General features: G+C 46.8%; 1 protein-coding gene and 1 pseudogene across 4 annotated transcripts in view; one reads left to right on the forward strand and one right to left on the reverse strand.

The window, feature by feature from the left end:
• Smurf1 (SMAD specific E3 ubiquitin protein ligase 1) overlaps positions 1 to 16,422 on the forward strand; it is a 98,368-nt gene that overhangs the window by 37,519 nt on the left and 44,427 nt on the right. The window lies entirely within an intron of this gene.
• Positions 8,664 to 9,918, reverse strand: LOC142850087 (large ribosomal subunit protein uL3 pseudogene; annotated as a pseudogene).

Consider the following 16,422-nt stretch of genomic DNA (forward strand, 5'->3'; position numbering starts at 1 on the left):
ACAGCTGGCGAGCAGCTGGCATTTGTGCTGAGGGAAGAGGGGGTCATTTGAATTTGGGGTCAGTGCATTCTCGGGAGAATAGTGGAAATAGGATGGTGTTTATGGGAACCCAACTGTGTGGTGAGTATCCTTTTGCCATTAGACCTCATCTGTGAAATGCAGTGAAAGCTTAAAATATGTGATTAAAGCTCAAATATCTGTCTTTATAAGACAAACATGAAGAGCAGCACACCCGGTGGTTATGAGCACAGCATGAAGCTGGATCGCTTGATTTCAAATTCTTGGAAGCAGGGCTACTTGCCGTGAATCCCCCAGTGAGGGACTGAGGCATGGCTCAGTGGTAGAGCACCTGCCTGGAATCCCCCAGTAAGGGGCTGGGGTGTGGCTCAGTGGTAGAGCCCCTGCCTAGAATCCCCCAGTGAGGGGCTAGGGGATGTGGCTCAGTGGTAGAGCACCTGCCTGGAATCCCCCAGTAAGGGGCTGGGGCATGGCTCAGTGGTAGAGCCCCTGCCTAGAATCCCCCAGTGAGGGGCTAGGGGATGTGGCTCAGTGGTAGAGCCCCTGCCTAGAATCCCCCAGTGAGGGGCTAGGGGATGTGGCTCAGTGGTAGAGCCCCTGCCTAGAATCCCCCAGTGAGGGGCTAGGGGATGTGGCTCAGTGGTAGAGCCCCTGCCTAGAATCCCCCAGTGAGGGGCTAGGGGATGTGGCTCAGTGGTAGAGCCCCTGCCTAGAATCCCCCAGTGAGGGGCTAGGGGATGTGGCTCAGTGGTAGAGCCCCTGCCTAGAATCCCCCAGTGAGGGGCTAGGGGATGTGGCTCAGTGGTAGAGCCCCTGCCTAGAATCCCCCAGTGAGGGACTGGAGTGTGGCTCAGTGGTAGAGCCCCTGCCTAGAATCCCCCAGTGAGGGGCTAGGGGATGTGGCTCAGTGGTAGAGCCCCTGCCTAGAATCCCCCAGTGAGGGGCTAGGGGATGTGGCTCAGTGGTAGAGCATCTGCCTAGAATCCCCCAGTGAGGGGCTAGGGATGTGGCTCAGTGGTAGAGCACCTGCCTGGAATCCCTCAGTGAGGGGCTGGGGTGTGGCTCAGTGGTAGAGCACCTGCCTAGAATCCCCCAGTGAGGAACTGGGGCATGGCTCAGTGGTAGAGCACCTGCCTAGTATGGAGAAGACATCCTCAGCACTGCAAAATAAATAAGTAAGCATCAAGCAAACTTAGACTGCTTAGCACTGCCACCTTGAGTAGATTACTCAGTCTCCTTAGTGTTTCCATCCTTCAGTCTCCTCATGTTAATGTGGGGATAATAATAGTTACTTATTCCCAATTAATTGTTTGAAGTAGATGGTAGCCTGGATTATATAGTAAGACCCTGTTTCAAACAATCAAAACACCTGAACCCTACCTCAAGTCATCCTCTCCATTAACATTTTGTTTTTTTTCCAGATAGGATTTGTCTGTGTAGCCCTGGCTGTCCTGGAACTTGATCTGTAGACCAGGCTGGCCTAGAACTCACAGAGATTTGCCTGCCTCTGCCTGCAGAGTGTTGGGATTAAAGGCGTGCGCCACCACCGCCCTCTGAGAGATTTCTTCTTTGAGCTTGTGTGTCACTCAGTGTTCTGTCAGGGGCTGTGAGAGCAGTTACCAGCAAACCAGGCAACGTCCTCGAATTTACAGAAAAGCACAGATGAGTTTGTCCTTGCCTTAAATGGAAGGTCTGTGTAGCTTTGGAAAATGCACGTCTGTCACATCTTGGCATCCGTTTGTTTGTAAAGTCTGGTTATGAAAAGATGTGGTTTCCATACATATATTTAAAGTATCCTGAGTCATGGATTGAAATTAATGCCTGACATAATACCTACCTGTAAAAGATTTCTGCTTTGTCATGTCTTAACATGAAGGTCATGCATTTACTGGTTAATTCATGACAAACATTTAGCTGGTTCAGCAGTACTCATTCTAAATACTCCTCTGTGTCAGTGCCCTTTGAGGTGGTTCTGTCTTGGATTGAAATTAGCATTTAATTTTGCAGGAATCTTAGGAAAGGGGCCCACATAGGCGCATACTGTAGATTGTTTCATGACTGTCACATTGATGGTGCTTACTTCTTTTCCAGATGACCTGGGTTCAACATCCATGCTGGCAGCTCACAACTGCCTGTAATTCCAACTCAAGGTGATCCAGTGCTCTTGTGTAGCTTATTTGGGGTGTGTGTGTGTGTGTTGCTCCTGACTTCAGGTGCTTTCAGAGACCAGAAGAGGCAGTTAGATCTGGAGCTGGAGCTCCAGACAGCTGTGAGCCACCTGATTGTGGTGCTGGGAATCAAACTTGGGTCCTCTGAAAGAGTACCAAGTGTGCTTAACTACTGAGCCATAGTTCAGCCCCATCACCTTTTTTTTTTATTTTAGAAAATTCAAATGTTCATGATCGTATCACATTCAAGGCCCTTTGAGCTTGTATGTATATATGTGACAATACAAAAAGGAAAATATGAATCGAGTACTTTTGTTGTTTATCACTCCTGCCATTAGCATGGGCTTGAAATGTCAGAGTTCCGCTTACAAGATGGACTGCACATTGTTTAATTTGTGTATGCATTCTGTCTGGTTTGGATATGAGTATACACTGTCTTACAGTGTTTAAACTTGAGCTGGAGCACTCTGCCTGCTGAGGGAGCACAAGGATGTACATCTGGACCCAGCGTTCACATGAAAAGGCTGGGCATGGCAGCATCCACCTGTAACCCCAGTGCCGGAGCTCACTAGCCAGCCATCCTAGCCCGAGTGGCCCATCTCATAACAATAAGGAGGAGAATGGATTGATGGGGACACTACACATCAGTCTCTGGCCACATGCTCACGTGCCCGGATGCACACACACACACTACAGATACATACTCAGGTGGGTGCATGAGCCTCAGGGTCATGCCAGCGTGTTCAGCATTTGTTGTGGAGCTCTGTTCATGTCTGGACATCGCTGGATAACTCAGGAAGCATTACCTCACATCTTTCTGGTTCTGTATGTTCTTCTTGCTTCTCGGGGCATAGATGTCTCAATTTCCTTTTCACTGCAGTCGTGAACTCTTCCTTTTTAGTCTTCTATTTCGAGCCTCAGCTTGACTATTAATAGAGCATTTCCACTGTTGACTTCCAGGCTCTGACTCTGAGTTAACGATGCTGTTCTAACAGGGGTAGGCAACTTACCCAGCTTGTCGCTGAACCCCGGGGAAGCTGCTGTGTGCAGCAGTAACAGCTCGGGACTAGGAGCTGTTCTTTATGCTTCAGATAAAAGTATCTCCTGGTGGCAACAATGAAGACTTGCCGGATGGCTAATTTAGAACTGGCCCGAAAGGTCTTTACTGAGGTCTGCTTGACTCTTGAGAGCTGTTGTATGGCATAGGAAATTTGAGGGCTGCAGTGACTGCCTCTGGATGCTCTTGGGAAGTGGTCAGGGGTGCTTGAGAAGAGCTTTCCTTCCACTGGCTGCTTCTAGGGCTTTGCTGGATCCATTATCTGTGGTTCAGTGGTATCTTATCTGGGTTCATAGCTTTTTGCTTATTCTACATGGGCCTTTTGAATACAGATTCATGGTTTATGTGTTTACGTGTGTGTGTGTGTGTGTGTGTGTGTGTGTGTAGGTCAGAGGTCAATGTTGGAGATCTTCCTCTGTCACTCTGCAGCTTCTGTTTTGTGACAGTCTCTCAGGAAACCTTGAGTTCAATGGGTCAGCGTTGCTGGCTGACCAGTGAGTCCCAGGGATCTGACTTTGTGTCTCTGGCACTGGGTGTGCCAGGATTTTTACATGGGTGCTGGGGATCTGAACTCTGGTCCTCATGTTCACACTGCAGAGTGTTTGTTCCACAGAATGAGTCATATCCCAGGCTCCCTGTTCTATTACTCAATGGAGGCCAGTCCCAGAGGTGATGGATAGATTCCACCATTGTGTCCTGCTTTATCACTTTTTGAAGATTCTCAAGCACAAATTTCTCCATTGTTACCTCTACCCTCCTTTTTCCTCTTCTTTTTCTGGGATTGTACTTCAGCTCAATTTAGAGTTTCTTACTGTGTGAGTTTAGTTCGTTTTTCGAGACAGGGTTCTTTGTGTAGTCCTGACTGTTCTGGAACTCACTCTGTAGACCAGGCTGGTCTTGAACTCATAGAGATCTGTAGTGATACTTCATTTGTATTTTAATAAGTAAAGCTTGCCTAAAGATCAGAGAGTAAAACAGCTCCACTGATCAGCCTTACAGACCAGGCAGTGGTGACCCACACCTTTAATCCCAGTAGCCACACTAATTTGCCATAGAAACCGGGTGGTGTATGCCTTTAATCCCAGCCCTAGAGAGGAATATAAGACGGGAGGAGACAGCTCTCAGCACAGTGTCATTCTGAGATTCCTGGAAGCAGATTTGCCATTTTGAACTGAGGTAGACGTATGACCTTCAAGTTGAACCCCAGTTCCTGCCTTCGGGTTTTTATTAATTATGCTATGGAGATGTAGCTGCCTCTGCCCTCCTGGTGCCGAGATTAAAGGCGTGCACCACCATGCCCAGCTGTTTTTCTATTTCTTACGGTATAAGCTTAGACCATGATTTAAGGCTTTTCTTCTTTTTCAATAAAGACATTTAATCTTAATTTATTTTTCCTATGGAGGGCTCAGCAGGTAAAAGTACTTGCTGTTCATGCACGGGAACCCTTATACAAAAGCAGATGTGCTGCACATCTGTAATTCCAGCATTCCTATGATGAGGTGGGAGGTGGGGTAAGGAAAATAGCCCTAAAGCTCAAGGGCCAGCTAGCCTGAAATATGCAGAAACACAGAGAGTCCATGCCTTAGCAAGGTGGAGGGAGAAAACTGAGCTCCAAAAGTTGTCTTCTGATCGCTACGCATGAGCCATGCAAGAATTATTTAGAGGTGTTGTGTTTAATTTCCAAGTGTTTGAAGATGTTCTTAGCTTCTCATACTGCACGGTTTCAGTTCTAGTGATTACAGTGTTGACGTCTCCTGCTGCTAGTCTAGATTTTTCTGTTTCTCTTGAGTTCTGCCATGTTTTGCTTTATGTGTTTTGACGATTTGGGCACAGACATCGATAGGTGTGCAATGTCCATTTTTAATCCCTCTTAATTCTCTTTGCCCTGAAGTCTGCTTGGTGTGTATGAATACAGTGGGTCTGGCCCTTTTGTGATCATTACATGTCACACCTGTTCCTTCTCTCTGAGCTGAGATTGTCATGGTTATCCATCTGCTGAGTCCTAACCAGGTCAGACCTGTGCCATTTCGAGCTTTTTAAAGGTTTATTTGTTTATTTCATGCATATGGATATCTTGCTTGCATGTATGTCTGTGTACCGTGTGCTTGCAGTGGCCATGGAAACCAGAAGAGAGTGTTGGATGCCCTGAAACTGGAGTTACAGATGGTTGTAAGCCACCATATAGTTGCTGAGAATCAAACCTGGGTCTTTTGAAAGAGCAGCCAGTGTTCTTTTTTATTATTGTTTTTATTGAGCTATATATTTTTCTCTGCTTCTCTCTCTGCCTTCCCTCTCCCACTCAACCCTCTCCCATGATCCTCACACTCGCATTTTACTCAGGAGATCTTGTCTTTTTCTACTTCCGATGTAAATTAGATTTATATAAGTCTCTCTTAGGGTCCTCATTGTAGTCTAGGTTTTCTGAGATTGTGAATTGTAGGCTGGCTTTTCTTTGCTTTATCTCTAAAAGCCTCTGTTAGTGAGTACATATTATATTTGTCTTTCTAGGTCTGGGTTACCTTACTCAGTATGATGTTTTCTAAATCCATCTATTTGCCTACAAATTTCAAGATGTCATTATTTTTTCCACTGTGTAGTACTCCACTGTGTAAATGTACCACATTTACAAGAATTTATCCATTCTTTGGTCAAGGGGCATTTAGGTTGTTTCTAGGTTCTGGCTATTACAGATACTACTACGGATATTACTGCTACGAACATAGTTGAGCACATGCCCTTGTGGTATGATTAAGCATCCTTTGGATATATACCCAAAAGTGGTATTACTAGGTCCTGAGGAAGGTTGTTTCCTAATTTTCTGAGAAATTGCCACACTCACATCCAAAGCGGCTGTACCAGCTTGCACTCCCACCAGCAATGGAGAAGTGTTCCCTTTACCCCACAACCAATCCAACATAAGTTGTCATCAGTGTTTTTGATCTTGGCCATTCTTACAGGTATAAGATGGAATCTCAGAGTTGTTTTAGTTTGCCTTTCTCTGATGGCTAAGGATGTTGAGCATTTCTGTAAGTCTTTAAGCCATTTTGGAATCCTCTGTTGTGAGTTCTCTGTTTAGGTCTGTACCCCATTTTCTTTTTTATTGGATTATTTATTCTTTTGATGACCAATTTCTTAAGTTCTTTGTATATTTTTGGAGATCAACCCTCTGTCTAATGTGATCCTTTTCCTATTCTGTAGGCTGTCGTTTTGTCTTGTTGACCATGTCCTTTGCTTTACAGAAGCTTCTCAGTTTCAGGAGGTCCCATTTATTAATTCTTGTTCTCAGTGTCTGTGCTACTGGGGTTATATTTAGGAAGTGGTCTCCTGTGCTAGTGCATTCAAGTGTACTTCCCACTTTCTTGTCTATGAGTTTTAGTTTTTATGTTGAGGTCTTTGATCCATTTGGACTTGAGTTTTGTGCATGGTGATAGATATGGGTCTCTTTTCATTCTTCTACATGTCGATATCTAGTTATGCCAGCACCATTTGTTGAAAAGGCTTTCTTTTTTTCCATTTTATATTTTGTACTTCTTTGTCAAAAATCAGGTGTTCGTAGGTGCGTGGGTTGACATATGAGTTATTGATTCGATTCCATTGGTCCTCCTGTCTGTTTTTATGCCAATTCCAGGCTCTTTCCCGTACTGTAGCTCTGTAGTAGTTTGAAGTCAGGATGGTGATGTCTCCAGAAGTTCCTTTATTGTACAGGTTTGCTTTGCAGCCAATGTTGTTAACCACTGAGCCGTCCCTCTCACCCCACCCTTTTGAATTTAATGTGGTAAGACTCAGTGTCCTGTAGGCGCGATGCTGCCCCACTGGCCTTGCTGGGCTCAGAGCCTGTGTTGTGGCCAGCCTCTGTGGGTGCCTCCATGCTGGCAAACTTTAGAACCGCCCATAGTGCTGTCTGTCCCTGTTTGTTTGCTGCCTAGTGCTCACCTGGCAGGAGGCTCAGTGGTTCCCCACAGCTGAGGAGTGCTGGTCGTTTGTATTTGAAAGCCATCCACTGTCATGCAAAACCCTGATCCAAGGCACACTACACACACACATACACACACAGGGACCCCTGCTTTCTTAGTTAGAGAACCACAGCCCCTCATCCTGAATAAAGGCTCTAAAATGGCACTGGTCAGTAGGTTACACCGGGCTGAAGCGTGGAGCCTTGGGTTCTCTCTAGGGTCAGGTACTGCTATGGATCTGGGCCTAATATGTTTTTTGAGATGAGGTCTCATGTTGTCCAGGCTAGCCATAAATGTCTAGAGCCTCCTGTCTTCACTTGCAGAGTGTTGGGACTATAGATGCGCACTACCATGCTTGGTGTATGTGGTGCTGGGGATCAGACTGAAGGGTTCGTGCCTGCTGGGCAAGCACTCTACTGAGTGAGTTAAGTACCCAGCCCTGCAAAGTGGAAATTTTGGGAGTGCTTGAGTTACATATGGATGGAGTTTGGAGCGATGTTGGCTGTAAGGAAAGCCCACCAGTGGCAGCCAGTGCTTGGTGAGCCCTTGGCTTGTCATCGAGGCCCATCCTGAAGATAGGATTCATGCTGAAGCCAAGTTAGATAGGGCTTGCTTTTCCCTTGCCTGAGATACCAATCTCCCCCCCCCCCCCCCATTTTATGGTGACGGGAATCAAACCTAGGACTTGTGTGTAATGCGTTCTCTGATGCTGAGCTCCATCCACCCCCAGCCTACGCCTGAGATTTTCACCAAACTCTCAGCGTTACTTAGGGATTGGGAAAACTCACAGTTGAATCAGAATGGTTTCTCTGCTCTGATATCATGGTCACTTATCAGTCAAAGCTGTGCTAGTGCATTGTGGAAACGTTTCAGAGGATGTGTTGAGCCTGCTCTGTAGTCTTTAGACTCTCTGGTCTCTTGCCCAGCTGAGATGCTAACTCTCCAATTCCCTTAAATTCAGTAGGGAGCTAAAGCTGTAGTTCGAAATTATCTGTAGAATTATCTAAAAATTAAGCTGATACATACCATCCTGAGCTTTTTGAGTTTCAGTGCTATTTCCATTTACTAGAAGCCTTTCTCTTTGTGATACAGAAACTATTCTTTGTTTCTGTTTTATTTTGGATTTGTTTGTTTTTTCGAGACAAGGTTTCTCTGTAGCTTTGGTTCCTGTCCTGGAACTAACTCTTGTAGACCAGACTGGCCTCGAACTCACAGAGATCTGCCTGCCTCTGCCTCCCGAGTGCTGGTATTGAAGGCGTGCGCCACCACCGCCCAGCTATTCTTTGTTTCTGTTGATATCCTGTCTTACAAATGTAGTGGGAGGGGGCTTGTTGGTTCCTGGCCACCTGGCTAACTTAGACCTGAAATAATCACACAAAAACTGTATTAATTAAATCACTGGTTGGCCCATTAGCTCTAGCTTCTTTTTTTTTTTTCACTGAAAGTTTTTATTGAGACCAACCACACCAGTCAAGCAAATTCTGGCATTAAGCACCTTCCTCCTTGGCAGTGCGGTCTTTCTTGAGTGGTCCCATGGATGCTTTCTTCTCCTCCATGGTCTGGAAACGACTGTGGCTAAACTTGGAGGTGCTGTCAATGAATTTCAGGTCAATCTTCTCCAGAGCCCGCCGTTTGGTCTGTACCAGCAAGGACTTGCGGAGGGTGAGCACTCGCTTCTTGGTTCCCACCACACAGCCTTTGAGCATGATGCAGTCATTGGTTACCTCACCATAATGGACAAAGCCACCCAGTGGGTTGATGCTCTTGTCAGAAAGGTCATAGTCGGTAGATGCATTGTTCTTGATCAGCTTGCCATCCTTGATAAGGTAGCCCTGACCAATCTTGTAAATCTTCCTGTTGATTTCTGTCCGATGATGGTAGCCTTTCTGCCCAGCCTGAGCCACAGAGAAGGCCACTCGGGCAGGGTGCCAAGTGCCAATACAGGCAACCTTGCGCAACCCTCGATGGGTCTTGCGGGGCAGTTTCTCTGTATGCCAATGACTGGTCACCCCTTTGTAGCCTTTGCCTTTTGTCACTCCAATGACATCAATCATCTCATCCTGCCCAAACACCTGGTTCACAGGAACCTGCTGCTCCAGCCTCTCCCGGGCCCAGTCCAGCTTCTCAGCCACAGTGCCCCCATTTAGCTGGATCTCCATCAAGTGTGCCTTCTTATGGCGCAGAGGAAGCAGACGCATCTGAGTGTGGGCAATTATGCGGATGACCTGGCAGTACTTCTTCATGCTGTTGAAGTCCTTCTCCAGCTGTTTCTTGCCCATGTCTTCCTGCCATTTCTTACAGTATTTGGTGAAGGCCTTCTTCTTAGATTTGTGCCAGTTCTTGTAGAACCGCCTTTTACACTCATCACTGATGTGCTCAGCAAATACTGTCTTGAAGGTACGGAGACCTCGTGGGGTTTCGACGTATCCCACGATGCCCACAACTACCATAGGTGGTGTTTCCACAATGGTTACAGCCTCCACGACTTCTTTCTTGTTTGCCTTGGATCCTGGTCTGTCAACCTCCCGGACAATGTGGGTCATGCCAGCCTTGTAGCCTAGAAAGGCTGTGAGGTGAACAGGCTTGGAAGGGTCATCCTTGGGGAAGCTCTTCACTTTCCCACGATGCCTGCTGCTGCGCTTCTGCGGCAAGAAGCCCAAGGACCCATGCCTGGGAGCAGAGAATTTCCTGTGAGACATCTCTCCTCACACGCCGCCGCCGATAGAGCTAGCTCTAGCTTCTTATTGGTTCGCTTTTACATCTTAATTTAACCTATTTTTATTAATGTGTATATCACCATGAGGTCGTGGCCTACCAGCAAAGTTTCAGCATGTCTGTCTCCAGAGGCTTCATGGCTTCTCTCTCTCCACCTTCCTTCTCCCAGCATTCAGTCCAGTTTTTCCCACCTAAGTTCTGTTCTATCAACAGGCCAAGGCAGTTTCTTTATTCATTAACCAATAAAAGCAACACATAGAAGGACCTCCCACACCATACAAAAGGTGTTATTAGCTGGGTGGTGGTGGCACACACTATTAATTAACCCCAGCACTCAGGAGGCAAAGGCAGGGGGAATCTCTGAGTTCAAGGCCAGCCTGGTCTACAAAGCAAATTCCAGGGCAGCCAGGACTACAGAAGGAAACCGTGTCTTGAACTCTGCCCTGCAGAAAAGTGTTATTTATGAAGTTTTAGTTGGGTCCTCAGTTAATTTCTAATATTTTGAGTTTGCATCCCTGACATATTTAAGACTGCTGTCAGGAAAGAGTTGGCTGAAGAACAGCTCACCTGCTGGGCTGTGGTGGCGCACACCTTTAATCCCAGCGCTCAGGAGGCAGGCAAATCTCTGAGTCTGAGGCCAGGACAGCCAGGGCTACCCAGAAAAACCCTATCTTGTAAAGATCAAAAACCAACCAAATGAATAATATAAACAAACAAACAAATAAATGAACAACTCACACGACTTCCATCTTTTAATTGTTTATAGCTGTAGGTTGGTTTTGTGCATAAATTTCAATTGAGCAATTCATGATGAGTTACGGGGTTTTGTGTGTGCATATTTGAGATAATAACTGATGTAGCCCAGGCTAGCTGTGTAAGGATGATCTTCATCTCCCCATCCTCTGCCCCTACTTCCTGAGTGGTGGGATTACAGGTGTGTGTCACACCCCGTTTAAAGTGATGGGGGGATAGAACTCAGGCTCTTTTCCTGCAGGCAGGCTGCCTAAGCCACATTCCAGCTCATCATGCTTCTTGTTGTAGATTTCTTTATAATCACCTCATAGTTGACGACTTGGGTTCTTATTTCAGCCAGGGGTGTGTAGTTTTCTCCTGTTCTATGTAGCATGGCTGGAGAGATGTCTCAGATGTCAAGAGCACTTGCTCCTCTTCCAGAGGACCTTGTTCAGGTTCCCAGCACCCATGTTGGGTGGCTCACAGTCCCTATGATTCCAGCTGCAAGGGATCCTACCCTCTTCTTGACTCCATCTGCACACTCACACACAGGCACACATACATACATCAATAATAGAAAGACTGAGAATTAGTCTTTAAAAACTGTGCAGAAGTGTGTTCAGTGTATGTATTGTAGACTGGGGCCAGTTTTTCTGCCCAGGTTCCTTGTGTGAGCAGAGTGGAAGCATGAACTGCACTTATCTTGGCACACAGTGCTTCTGTGCGGAAATTTCAGGCATAAAATGGCAGAATTGCTTAGGATTTGGGCGCCATTTTTAGAAGACTCGATTACTCACAGTAATTTATTGCCATTATGAGGGCTTTGTTGAGTTTTGTTGACGTTTCGGCGCTATTCACACAGGTTAGATTCCACATGTCACTATGGTGGCGATTACTTGGCGTGTTCTTGCTTGATTTCTGTAACTAAAGCTGGCAACAGTGGGTGAGGGGCTCTGACCTGGGAGGAGAGGGAAGCCAGTGCTTACCCATGGAGCTGAACTGAAGGCAGCTTTTAATTAGATTGATTCATAATTCACTGTGGGGGAACATTTCCTAAATATGATGGTTTTGGGAGCACTGAGCTGCTCATACATCCTGGAAGGAGTGGGCAGAGAGTAGCAGTGTGTTCTGAGTGTGCAGCTCAGCTCTCCCTGTCATTCCCTGTAGGCTGACTGGGGATGCTCTGTCTACAGCCTCCTGCCTGTGCCATGCCTGTTCCTGCCCACGTCTACATTTCTAGCCCTCTGTCTGCGTGGCTTCTCATGGTGATGTGGTGTGGTCAGGACAGGGCGTTCCCCAGAGTCCATGCACATTACCTGGTGGGAGAGAGAGCAGCCCTGACAGGCAGTGGGAGGTGAGGTGGGCAAGGGGGTCAGCTCCCATTATCCACAGGACTTAGGATACACAATACTTCCCTTCGAGGACAGTGAGTGAGCGGGACCAAGTCCTCCCTCCTGGAGGATTGCAGAGCTTCTTTCCGGCCAGAGTCCGTCACCAGCTGCCTGATCATGTGCACTGCTTCTGGTTGTTGATTCGTGATGACTGAACTCTGGGTTAACCGCCCAGGAACCCAGGTCCAGACAAAACTTGGTGTCTGCAAGGCAAGCCTCCACTAAGCCGCATCTGAAGCCCCCAAGCCTTTTACTGTAGCAGGGTTAGATATGCTCTGTTCACAGTTGAAGACTTTGGCTTCTCATCTCAGTGCAAGCTAGACTGGGTTTCTCTGTTAAAGTGTCTAGGGACTAGAGAGGGCAGCTCAGTGGTTGAGAGTGCTTACTGCTCTTACAGAGGACCACATAGTGACTCACATCCATCATTTTAAAGAAAGAAATACATGTTGCCAGGCGATGGTGGTGCACGCCTTTAATCCCATCACTTGGGAGGCAGAGGCAGGTGAATCTCTGTGAGTTTATGGCCAGCCTGGTCTACAAGAGCGAATTCCAGGACAGGCTCCAAAGCTACACAGAGAGAAACCCTGTCTCGAAAAGCAAACAAACAAAAAACAAAAACAAATCATGTCAAAAGGCTGGAGAGATGGCTCAGCCCTGCTGTCCATGCTTGGAAACACTACCTAGCACTTCAGTATGACATTGACAGATCAGGAACCTGTAAAAACTTGACCAGGCAGATTGTGAAAGATGGCTTGTTTATAGAAGTGAGTCCGGTCGAGTGGCATCCCGTCTGACCTCAGCCAGGAGCACAGGCTCCGGTGCCTCAGATTTCTGCAGTTCTGAACCTCCTCGTGGTGCAGGTGGGAAGCTGATGGCCTGGAGAAGTTGAGTAATTTCCCTCATGGCGCCCATCTGATAAAGAGCTGAAGTGTGAGTTTTGAACTCGTGAGTTAGTAATTTCAAAACCCTCAACTGTTTATTGGTGTGCTGTAGTGGAGGAGATTCTGTATGGCCTCGGGTTTGTGTTGTTGAGTGTGGAGTCTTCAGACACTGAGGGCGGAGGTGGACAGGGGACTTTGTGACATGTGATTAAGGCCAGTGACCCATCCTGGGAGGCAAAGACAGAAAACCCGTAACTTAGTCTGGGGTCCAAGCTAGGGAGCCTAGAAAGAGTTAGAGAATGCTGGCGTTGAATACTGGGGATGTTCAACTGAGGAACCTGGTAGGGCAAGTCCTGTAATTGAAGGAGGTTATGACTTTGTGCCTCCTTGATATTTTCACTTAGTTGGGCCACCTTCCTAGCTGTCCATACCTAAAGCTGCAAAGACCAGTCCTTATTAGCCTGGGTGGATTCTGTCCTTGGTAAATAAATCCCGGGTCTGCAAGAAGCTTCGCTCTTGTGGACAGTTGACATGGGTGGGTGGGGGGGGGGCTGGTGTTGTTTTCACCTCTGAGATGGGCTTTTTCTTTTTGGTCTGAATGTGTCATCATGGTGGGTTCTGGCTTGTTTCACCTTGGATCACCGAGGGAAACTGGCCTTTGACTTCTGGGGCAAACTGAGTTACCTGGTGTGGGTCATTCACTTCCCATTGACTGACTCTGCTGGGAAAGCTTTTAAAGGCTTCAGAGAAAAACAAAACAAAACAAAACAAAACACCAATCAGTTGTATCTTACCTTTTTTAAAAATTATTATTAACGTATATATATATATATTTTGGTTTTTTCTAGACAGGGTTTCTCTGTGGTTTTGGAGCCTGTCCTGGAACTAGCTCTTGTAGACCAGGCTGGTCTCGAACTCACAGAGATCTGCCTGCCTCTGCCTCCCGAGTGCTGGGATTAAAGGCGTGCGCCACCACCGCCCGGCTTATTAACGTATATTTATAGATGTATTTTATTGTGGTGGCAGGGGGGGCATGCACCCACCGCAGCACACATGCAAAGGTCAGAGGACAACTTTCAGGAGTTACTTCTCACCTTTCACCTTGTGGGTGCTGAGAATCAAAGCCAGGTGTGGTCATCAGGCTTGATGACAAGCATTTCTTTTTCCACTGAGCTATCTTTTGGTTCTGCTGTTTTTTTCTTCGGAGGAGTTGCTGGGGATTGAACTCAAGCCTTAGTATGTTGGGCAAGAGCTATCCTGGAGCTACACCAAAGCCTCATCAGTTAGATCTTCGAGATTCTGTAGCCCTGTACCTCACCAACTTCACAGTGTGCAAGAAACGGGCAGGCGAGTCCCGGGATCCGCCCACCATGTCTGATTTCTCTTACTGCACCCTTTCTGTCTGTCCCAAAGCCGCCTACCCCTGCAGATAGCCTGTCTCACTTCCACAGAAACAAACCTCCAAACAAAGCCTACTTCCTGGTCCCATTGCAACACAGTTCTTTGTTTTGTCCTCAGATAGATCTTATATAGCTCAGGCTGGCCTTGAATTCCTGATTCTTCTTGTCCACCTACTGAGTGCTGTGATTTTGGTAGGCACCACCACACCCAGGTGGTAGGCTTTATGCATGCTAAGCTGAGCAATAACCCCAGCCCAAGTTCGTCTGAATTCTTGCCATCTGCCTGTAGCTCATTGGAAATTTTGTTCCACTTGTCAGGGTCCATTTTCTTAGACAGACCCTTGCCTGCTGAAGATTCTGTATCAAAGGAGTTAAAAGATCTGCTGGGAGAGTTGTGTAGGTAACTTATAGAGACAGGAGGAGCGTTCTAGGGCCATAAAGCACAGCTGACGGGGAAGGGAGTCTCTAGGGCAGGGTCTGGACAGGAGAGGAGCAGGTGGTAGAAGCTAGATGGAGGAGCATGTTGGAGGGCTGTGTGACAGTTCTGGGGATCCAGAGATATATGCACACAGGAGTGTATTTGGATGTGTGTCCAGAGATATATGCACACAGGAGTGTGTTTGGATGTGTGTCCATGACAGTGTGTGTACACAGGGTGTGTGGATGTGTAGGCACATGCAGGTGTGTGCACCTGGCGGTCTGCCTTGGGGGAGGCTTAGGGATGGTGGGTGATCTCATGGGAAGTGGGTGCTGAGTGCTAGGTGTTTAGACTCAATGAACAACATTATTATTATTATTTTTTTAATTTACGTTGTTTTGTGGGTGGGTCTAATCCTGGCTGTTCGGGACATTGTATAATGAAGTGCTTTATTCCCTTATCCAACAAATCATTATTTCATGTTGAAAGTGAATCTGAGCAAAGAGGTGCCAGCTCCTGTTGTGGCGTCCCGGCCGGAGAGTTGCTGGGGTTGAGCAGGACAGGCCTGACTGAGAGCTGTCACAATGGTGAATTGAGGGGACCCTGTGAGGGCTTATGTGCAGCTTCCCCAAAGCCATCTGCAGTGCTCGTCAGTACAGTGCCCCGAGACTGAAGGGCTTGTTTAGAAGAAGCAAACGCTACTGCTAGTAATTTCCAAGTCACTGTTCCATTTATTCTTTATTTTTAAGACAGAGACTCCTTTGGTCTAGGCTGGTCTGGAACTCATTGCAGATGAGGATGACTTTGAACCCTGATTCTTCTGCCCCCCTCCAGGGGCTGAGATATAGTTGTGTGCTATCAAGCCTGACTTATGTGGTTTTGTGGATGGAATACAGGGTTTTGTTTCTGCTGTGGCCCTAGCCCCGTGCCTGAATTTTTACTGAAATATAATTAGACCAAAGCTTCGCCTCTTGAGGTCAACTTCACACCTTGAAGATATTCAGTATTTCTTTCAGGAGTCTTTTTTTTTTTTTTTGGAGTCTTTGTAGTTGTTAACTTATGTGTGAGTATGTGCCTTCCTTGGAACTGGAGTTAAGAGGCAGGAGTGAGCTTCCCATTGTGAGAACTGGGAACTGTACCCCGATCCTCCGTAAGAGCAGTATATGCTCTTCTGAGCCATTTCTCCAGTCTCCAGTTCAGGTTTTTAAATATATTTGGGGCCCTCTCCTTTCTCCTCTGTGTAACAGTTGGCAGTCACTAATCTACTTCGCATCCTCTTAGGTTTTGCTAGTCTATTTGGGATACTTCCTCTGAGTGGAATTATGTAATCCAGGCCTGCTGCTTCTGCCTCTTCAGAGTTTGCATAGCACATGGAAGCTGCATCCCTGTCTTTGCATATATTTGTCATATTAGTATCCTTCCCAGGGTTTTGTGTGTGTGTGTGTGTGTGTTTATTCGTTTGTTTTTTTGAGACAGGATCTTGAGCTGTGTGGACTAGCCTAGACTAATGATCAGTCCTCCAGCATAAGTTTCCTAAGTGGGGTTACAGCTGTGCATCACCCCACCACATATGGCAAATTCCTTCCTTTTTAGGGGGGCTGAGTATTATTCTATGATGGATTTGCCACATTTGGTTTCTGCCTAATCAATCACATGATGGGTATGCGGAAGGTTTCTGCTTCCCTATCC

This window comes from Microtus pennsylvanicus, chromosome 1 (genome assembly GCF_037038515.1).
Source record: "Microtus pennsylvanicus isolate mMicPen1 chromosome 1, mMicPen1.hap1, whole genome shotgun sequence".
Taxonomy (NCBI): domain Eukaryota; kingdom Metazoa; phylum Chordata; class Mammalia; order Rodentia; family Cricetidae; genus Microtus; species Microtus pennsylvanicus.